This window comes from Chlorocebus sabaeus, chromosome 6 (assembly GCF_047675955.1).
Source record: "Chlorocebus sabaeus isolate Y175 chromosome 6, mChlSab1.0.hap1, whole genome shotgun sequence".
Taxonomy (NCBI): Eukaryota; Metazoa; Chordata; class Mammalia; order Primates; family Cercopithecidae; genus Chlorocebus; species Chlorocebus sabaeus.
Window position 1 is genome coordinate 12,537,130 of NC_132909.1, and position 7,064 is coordinate 12,544,193.

General features: G+C 49.1%; 1 pseudogene; it reads left to right on the forward strand.

Annotated features, from left to right (window-relative positions):
- Positions 1 to 568: 568 nt before the first annotated feature.
- On the forward strand, positions 569 to 1,009 carry LOC103234860 (small ribosomal subunit protein uS9-like; annotated as a pseudogene).
- The last annotated feature ends 6,055 nt before the right edge of the window (positions 1,010 to 7,064 follow it).

Here is a 7,064-nt window from a genome sequence, read left to right on the forward strand (position 1 = left end):
TTGGGAGACTGAGGTGGGAGCCCCAGAGGTCAAGGCTTCAGTGAGCTATGATGGCACCACTGAATTCCAGCCTGGGTGAAAAAGAGTGGGGCAAGAGGTGAGAACCTATCTCCAAAATAAAAATATACCAAAATAAAATGTAAAAAACCATAAACCAAAAATAAAATGTTAAAAAAAAAAAAAAAAAAAAAAAAAGCCAGGCGCAGTGGCTCATTCCTGTAATTCTGGCACTTTGGGAGGTCGAGGTAGGTGGATCACCTGAGGTCAGGAGTTTGAGACCAGCCTGGCCAACATGGTGAAACTCCGTCTCTACTAAAAATACAAAAAGTAGTCAGGTGTGGTGGCACATGCCTGTAATCCCAGCTACTTGGGAGGCTGAGGCTGGAGAATTGCTTGAACCGGGGAGGCGGAGGTTGCAGTGAGCTGAGATCATGTCATTGCACTCCAGCCTGGGCAACAAGGGCGAAATTCCCTCTTGAAAAAAAAAAAAAAAAAAAAAATTACCTTTTTTTTTTTTTTTCCGGTTGCGGCGCCACGTGGTGAGGGTCTCTAGTTCACGCTCGCAGCCATGCGGTCCAAGGGCCTAGTGCAGTCTGTGCAGGTCTTCGGTCGCAAGAAGACAGCCACAGCTGTGGCGGGCTGCAAACGCAGCAATGGCCTCATCAAGGTGAACAGGCGGCTCCTGGAGATGATGGAGCCGCGCACACTACCATAGAAGCTGCTGGAGCCAGTTCTGCTTCTCGGCAAGGAGCGATTTGCTGGTGTGGACATCCACGTCCATGTGAAGGGTGGTGGTCACGTGGCCTAGATTTATGCTATCCGTCAGTCCATCTCCAAAGCCCTGGTGGCCTATTACCAGAAATATGTGGATGAGGCTTCGAAGATGGAGATCAAAGACATCCTCATCCAGTATGACCAGAACGTGCTGGTAGCTGATCCCCGTCGCTACGAGTCCAAAAAGTTTGGAGGCCCTGGTGCCCATGCTCATTACCAGAAATCCTACCGATAAGCCCATCCTGACGATCAAAATTCACCTGTATAATGAAGTTTTTGAGGGATTTTAAAATTTCAAGAAAAAAAAAAATTAGCTGGGCGTGGTGGTGCACACCTGTAACCCAGCTACTCCGGAGCCTGAAGCAGGAGAATCACTTGAACCTGGGAGGTAAAGTTGCAGTGCGCCAAGATCGCCCCACCGCACTCCAGCCTGGGTCTCAGAGTGAGAGTCAAAAAAATAAAAAATAAATAAATAAATAAAAGCGATTGCATTTTGGGGTACTGTGTTTCACTAAAAAGAAAAAAGAAAAAAAAAAAAAAGAAGAATGAAGCAACAAAAGACAAAGCAGAGATTTATCCAAGACAATTCAGAGTGAGAGCGGGCTTGAGCACCTCCCCAATTGGTTCTTTTTGAGACGGAGTCTTGCTCTGTCGCCCAGGCTGGAGTGCAGTGACACAATCTCAGCTCACTGCAACCTCAGCCTCCCGCATTCACGTGATTCTCCTACCTCAGCCTCCTGAGTAGCTGGGACTCCTAGCACAAGCCACCAGGGACGTGCCACCAGGGACGCACCACCACACCCAGCTACTTATCGTACTTTTAGTAGAGACGGGGTTTCACCATGTTGGCTAGACTGATCCGAAACTCCAGATCCAAAGTGATTTGACCGCCTTGGCCTCCCAAAGTACTGGGATTACAGGTGAGCCACTGCACCAGGCCTGCCAGTTAGGGTTTTTATTAAGCTAAAAAGGACCCAGCAACACCCCTAGGTGCCCTTCAGAGGCCTCCAATTGGTTACACGCTATGAAGGATTGGCTCACGACCAATCACAGCCCAAGTGGAGACCTGGCTCGCAGTCAATCAGAGGCTGGAGTGGCTTATGATCATGGGAGGGAGGATATAGCCTGTCTGAACCTGTGGCTCTCCTGACTATATCAACTGGCTGCACCTGCTATTCTGTTGCTTATGCAAACTGGCTGTACCTGATGAAATCCCAGTTATCCTAATTACCTATTCTCCTGCCATACCAGCACTTTGGGAGGCTAAGGCTGGAGCACTGGAATTGGAGGCCGTAGGCTCATTTGAGGCTGGGTGTTCAAGATCAGCCTGGGCAACATAGCAAGACCAACCCCATCTGTACAAAAAAAAAAAAAAAAAAAGAAAGAAAGAAAAAAAGGAATCTCAAGAGACAGAAAGTTGAGCAAAATAAATCACACAAATGGGCTGGGTGCAGTCACTCACGCCTGTAATCCCAGCACTTTGCAGGCTGAGGCGGGCAGATCACGAGGTCGGTAGTTCGAGACCAGCCTGACCAACATGGTGAAGCCTCCACTAAAAATACAAAAATTAGCCGGGTGTGGTGGCATGCATCTGTAATCTAGCTACTCAGAAGGCTGAGGCAGGAGAATCGCTTGAACCCAGGAGGCGGAGGGTTGCAGTCAACTGAGATCAGGCCACTGCACTCTAGCCTGGGTGACAGGTCGAGACTCTGTCTCAAAAAAAAAAAAAAAAGAAATCAGACAAATGAGCAGCCATCCTGTATGATTTTATTTATACGAAGTTCAACAAATAGGCAAAGCTAATCTATGGTGTAAAAAGCCAGGAGAATGGTTTTATTTACTTTCTTTTTCTTTTCTTTTTTTTTTTTTGAGATGCTCTGTCGCCCAGGCTGGAGTACAGTGGTGCGATCTTGGCTCACTGCAACCTCCACCGCCAGGTTCAAGCGATTCTCCTGCCTCAGCCTCCGAGTAGCTGGGACTACAGGCACATGCCACCACACCCGGCTAACTTTTGTGTTTTTAGTAGAGATGGGGTTTCACCATGTTGGCCAGGCTGGTCTCAAACGCCTGACCTCAGGTGATCCACCCACCTCGGCCTCCCAAAGTGCTGGGATTACAGGCGTGAGCCACCGCGCCTGGCTTTTTTTTCTTTTTTTTTTTTTTGAGACAGAGTTTCAATCTTGTTGCTTAGGCTAGAATGCAATGGCTTGATCTTGGCTCACTGTAACCTCTGCCTCCTGGGTTCAAGCAGTTCTCTGCCTCAGCCTCCCGAGTAGCTGAGATTACAGGCATCCGCCACCACACCTGGCTAATTTTTTTGCATTTTTAGTAGAGATGGGGTTTCACCATCTTGGCCAGGTTGGTCTTGAACTCCTGACCTCATGATCTACCCACCTTGGCCTCCAAAAGTGCTGGGATAATGGGAAGGGAAGGAAAGAGAAGGGGAAAGGAAGGGGAAGGGAAGGGGAAGGGAAGGGGAAGGGAGGGGAGGGGAGGGGAGGGGAGGTGGAAATTTTGCCTCAATAAAAAGAGTAAATTTGGCCGGGCATGGTGGCTCACGCCTGTAATCCCAACACTTTGGGAGGCTGAGGCGGCCGGATCACGAGGTCAGGATTTCAAGACCAACCTGGCCAACATGGTGAAACCCTGTCTCTACTAATAATACAAAAATTAGCCAGGCATGGTGGCGCATGCCTGTAATCCCAGCTACTTGGAAGGCTAAGGCAGGAGAATCGCTTGAACCTGTGAGGTGGAGGTTGTGGTGAGCTGAGATCACGCCATTGCACTCCAGCCTGGGCAACAAGAGCGAAACTCCGTCTCAAAAAAAAAAAAAAGTAAATTTGAGAAAATAAAATATGAATAAGTGTGAATATCCATACACTCCAAATATAACAGTTCCAATAAAAAGAATACATTTGAAATGATAATAGAACATAAAAACAGGCCAGGTATTGGCCAGGTGCAGTGGCTCATGCCTGTAATCCCAGCACTTTGGGAGGCCAAGGTGGGCAGATCACGAGGTCAGGAGATCAAGACCATCCAGGCTAACACAGTGAAACCCTGTCTACTAAAAACACACAAAACATTTAGCCGGGTGTGGTGGCAGGTGCCTATAGTTCCAGCTACTTGGGAGGCTGAGGCAGAAGAATGGCATGAACCTGGGAGGTGGAGCTTGCAGTGAGCCGAGATTGCGTTATTGCACTCCAGCCTGGATGACAGAGCAAGACTCCAGCTCAAAAAAACAAAACAAAACAAAAAAAACAACAACAGAAAACAAAAACCAGGCCAGGTGGTGTGGTGGCGCACACCTGCAATCCCTGCACTTTGGGAGGCTGAGGCAGGAGGATTGCTGGAGGTCAGGAGTTCAAGACCAGGCTGGGCAACATAGCAAGACTGTGTCTTTACAAAAGATACAAAAATTAGCCGGGCGTGGTGGCACGCATCTGCAGTCCCAGCTACTGAGGAGGCTGAGGTGGGAGGATCGTTGAGCTCAGAAGATGGAGGCTGCAATGACCAGGATCACACCACTGCATTCCAGCCTGGGAGACAGAGTAAGATCCTGTCTCTAAACAAACAAACAACATAAAGAAAAAAACAAAAATGGTTAAAACAAAACAAAAAACAACCTGGGATAAACCTAAAGCAGCACCTACAGGGAAATGTATAGCTAATTTGATAAAATTGATTGATCTGGGGCCGGGTACAGTGACTCATGCCTGTAATCCCAGCACTTTGGGAGGCTGAGATGGACGGATCACTCGAGGCCAGGAGTTCAAGACTAGCTTGGCCAACATGGTGAAACCCCCATCTCTATCAAAAATATGAAAATTGGCCGGGCGCAGTGGCTCACGCCTGTAATCCCAGCACTCTGGGAGGCCGAGGCGGGCGGATCACGAGGTCAGGAGATGGAGACCATCCTGGCTAATATGGTGAAACCCTGTCTCTACTAAAAATGCAAAAAATTAGCCGGGCATGGTGGCAGGCACCTGTAATCCCAGCTACTTGGGAGGCTGAGGCAGGAGAATGGCATGAACCCGGGAGGCGGAGCTTGCAGTGAGCCGAGATCGCGCCACTACACTCCAGCCTGGGTAACAGAGTGAGACTCCGTCTCAAAAAAAAAAAAAAAAAAAAAAAAAAAAGTACGAAAATTAGGCCAGGTGCAGTGGCTCCCACCTGTAATCCTAGCACTTTGGGAGGCCGAGGAGGGCAGATCATTTGAGGTCAGGAGTTGGAAACCAGCCTGGCCAACAGGGTGAAATCCTGTCTTTACTAAAAATACAAAAATTAGCCAAGCCTAGTGGATGGCAGCTGTAATCCCAGCCACTCAGGAGGCTGAGGCAGGAGAATGGCTTGAACCCGGAAAGCAGAGGTTGCAGTGAGCTGAGATTGAATCAGTGCACTCCAGCCTGGGTGACAGAGCGAGACTCCATCTCAAAGGAAAAAAAAAAAAAAAAAGATTGATTGATTGATTTGGAGAGACGGGCAGTACAGGTTGGGAGCCATGAAAGACGTTATCTTATTCACTACCCATCACCCTATGGACCAGGCTCCAGTCAGCTGATTATGGAGCTGCAGGTCTTGCCTGGCTCTCCGGGAACAGAAAGGAGGAATGGGTAGGGCGTCAACTCCCCCGCCCTGGGGCTGGCCCTGATTTACAACTTATCTTCTATGAATCAAATGGCATCGTAAATGGCCCGGTTTGGGAATGGGATTTGAGGAGTGGATGGGGGAGGGCCTTACAGGGTGGTGGGCCATGGGGGTGGAGTGCTGCCCTCCCAGAGTCTCTCCGGGAGGTGGCAGCCTCTTCCTGAGGGTAGGGACAGAGACAGATGAGATGGTTAAGAGTAAGACAGGGTTTGAGGGCAGGGCTGCCTGGGAATGGAGTGAGGAGAGTGTAGACTGTAATTCCAGTGATACTGGCTGTGACCTTGCCCTTTCTCGGCCCCAGCGTTCGTCCTCTGTGAAATGGGGCTTCGACATGAAGAAGTGGGGATCAGGAAGAGATTAGGAAGACGAGCTCCAGGACTGACAGCTTAGTCCAATCCGGTTCTGCCACTTCCCTGCTGTGTGACTTTGGATAGGTGTTGCAACCTCTCTGGGCCAGCCTTACTTTCCTGATTTGTAAAAACAGCAGTACATTCTAGACTCCCAGAAGAAAAGTAAATTTATTTATTTATTTATTTATTTATTTTTTACTTTTTTTTTTTTTGAGACAGCGTCTCGCTGTGTCTCCCAGACTGAAGTGCAGTGGTGCGATCTCGGCTTACTGCAAGCTCCACCTCCCAGGTTCACACCATTCTCCTGCCTCAGCCTCCCGAGTAGCTGTGACTACAGGTGCCCGCCACCACACCCAGCTAATTTTTTGTATTTTTAGTAGAGATGAGGTTTCACTGTGTTAGCCTAGATGGTCTCGATTTCCTGACCTCGTGATCCGCCCGCCTCGGCCTCCCAAAGTGCTGGGATTACAGGCGTAAGCCACCAGGCCCGGCCAGAAAAGTAAATTAAAAAAAAAAATGGCAGTACTCACTTCATAGGACTGTTGGAAAATTAAACTAGCGAATACCCATTAAAGTGCTTGGTCTCTGAAGTCAGATGGCTGGGGTGATGGGAGATGGGTCGGGGAAGTGGGTACACTAAGCCTGATGACCTAGAAAGAGACCTTGGGCTGACAATACAGTCTAACGTAGCCTGGAAGTTATTTTCTTATTTTCTTTTTTTTTTTTTTTGAGACAGAGTCTCGCTCTGTCGCCCAGGCTGGAGTGCAGTGGCGCGATCTCGGCTCACTGCAAGCTCCGCCTCCCGGGTTCATGCCATTCTCCTGCCTCAGCCTCCCAAGTAGCTGGGACCACAGGCGCCCGCCACCGCGCCCGGCTAATTTTTTGCATTTTTAGTAGAGATGGGGTTTCACCGTGGTCTCGATCTCCTGACCTTGTGATCCGCCCGCCTCGGCCTCCCAAAGTGCTGGGATTACAGGCGTGAGCCACCGCGCCCGGCCCCTGGAAGTTATTTTCACCAAAGCCTGAATCCATTCTTGGCAGCCTTGTACCTATTTGATTCCCAGTTCTGCCCCTTTCCAGCTGTGTGACTTTGGGCAAGTCACTTAACCTCTTTGAGCCTTATTGTTGAGAATGTTAAATAAGTCAACATATGTAAAGCACTTAGCACAGTACTTGACATATAGGTGTATTCAGTAAAAGTTAACTATCAGGGCCTGGCATGGCGGGGCGCGCCTGTAGTCCCAGCTACTCGGGAGACTGAAGCGGGAGGATTGCTTGAGGCTTGGAATCGGA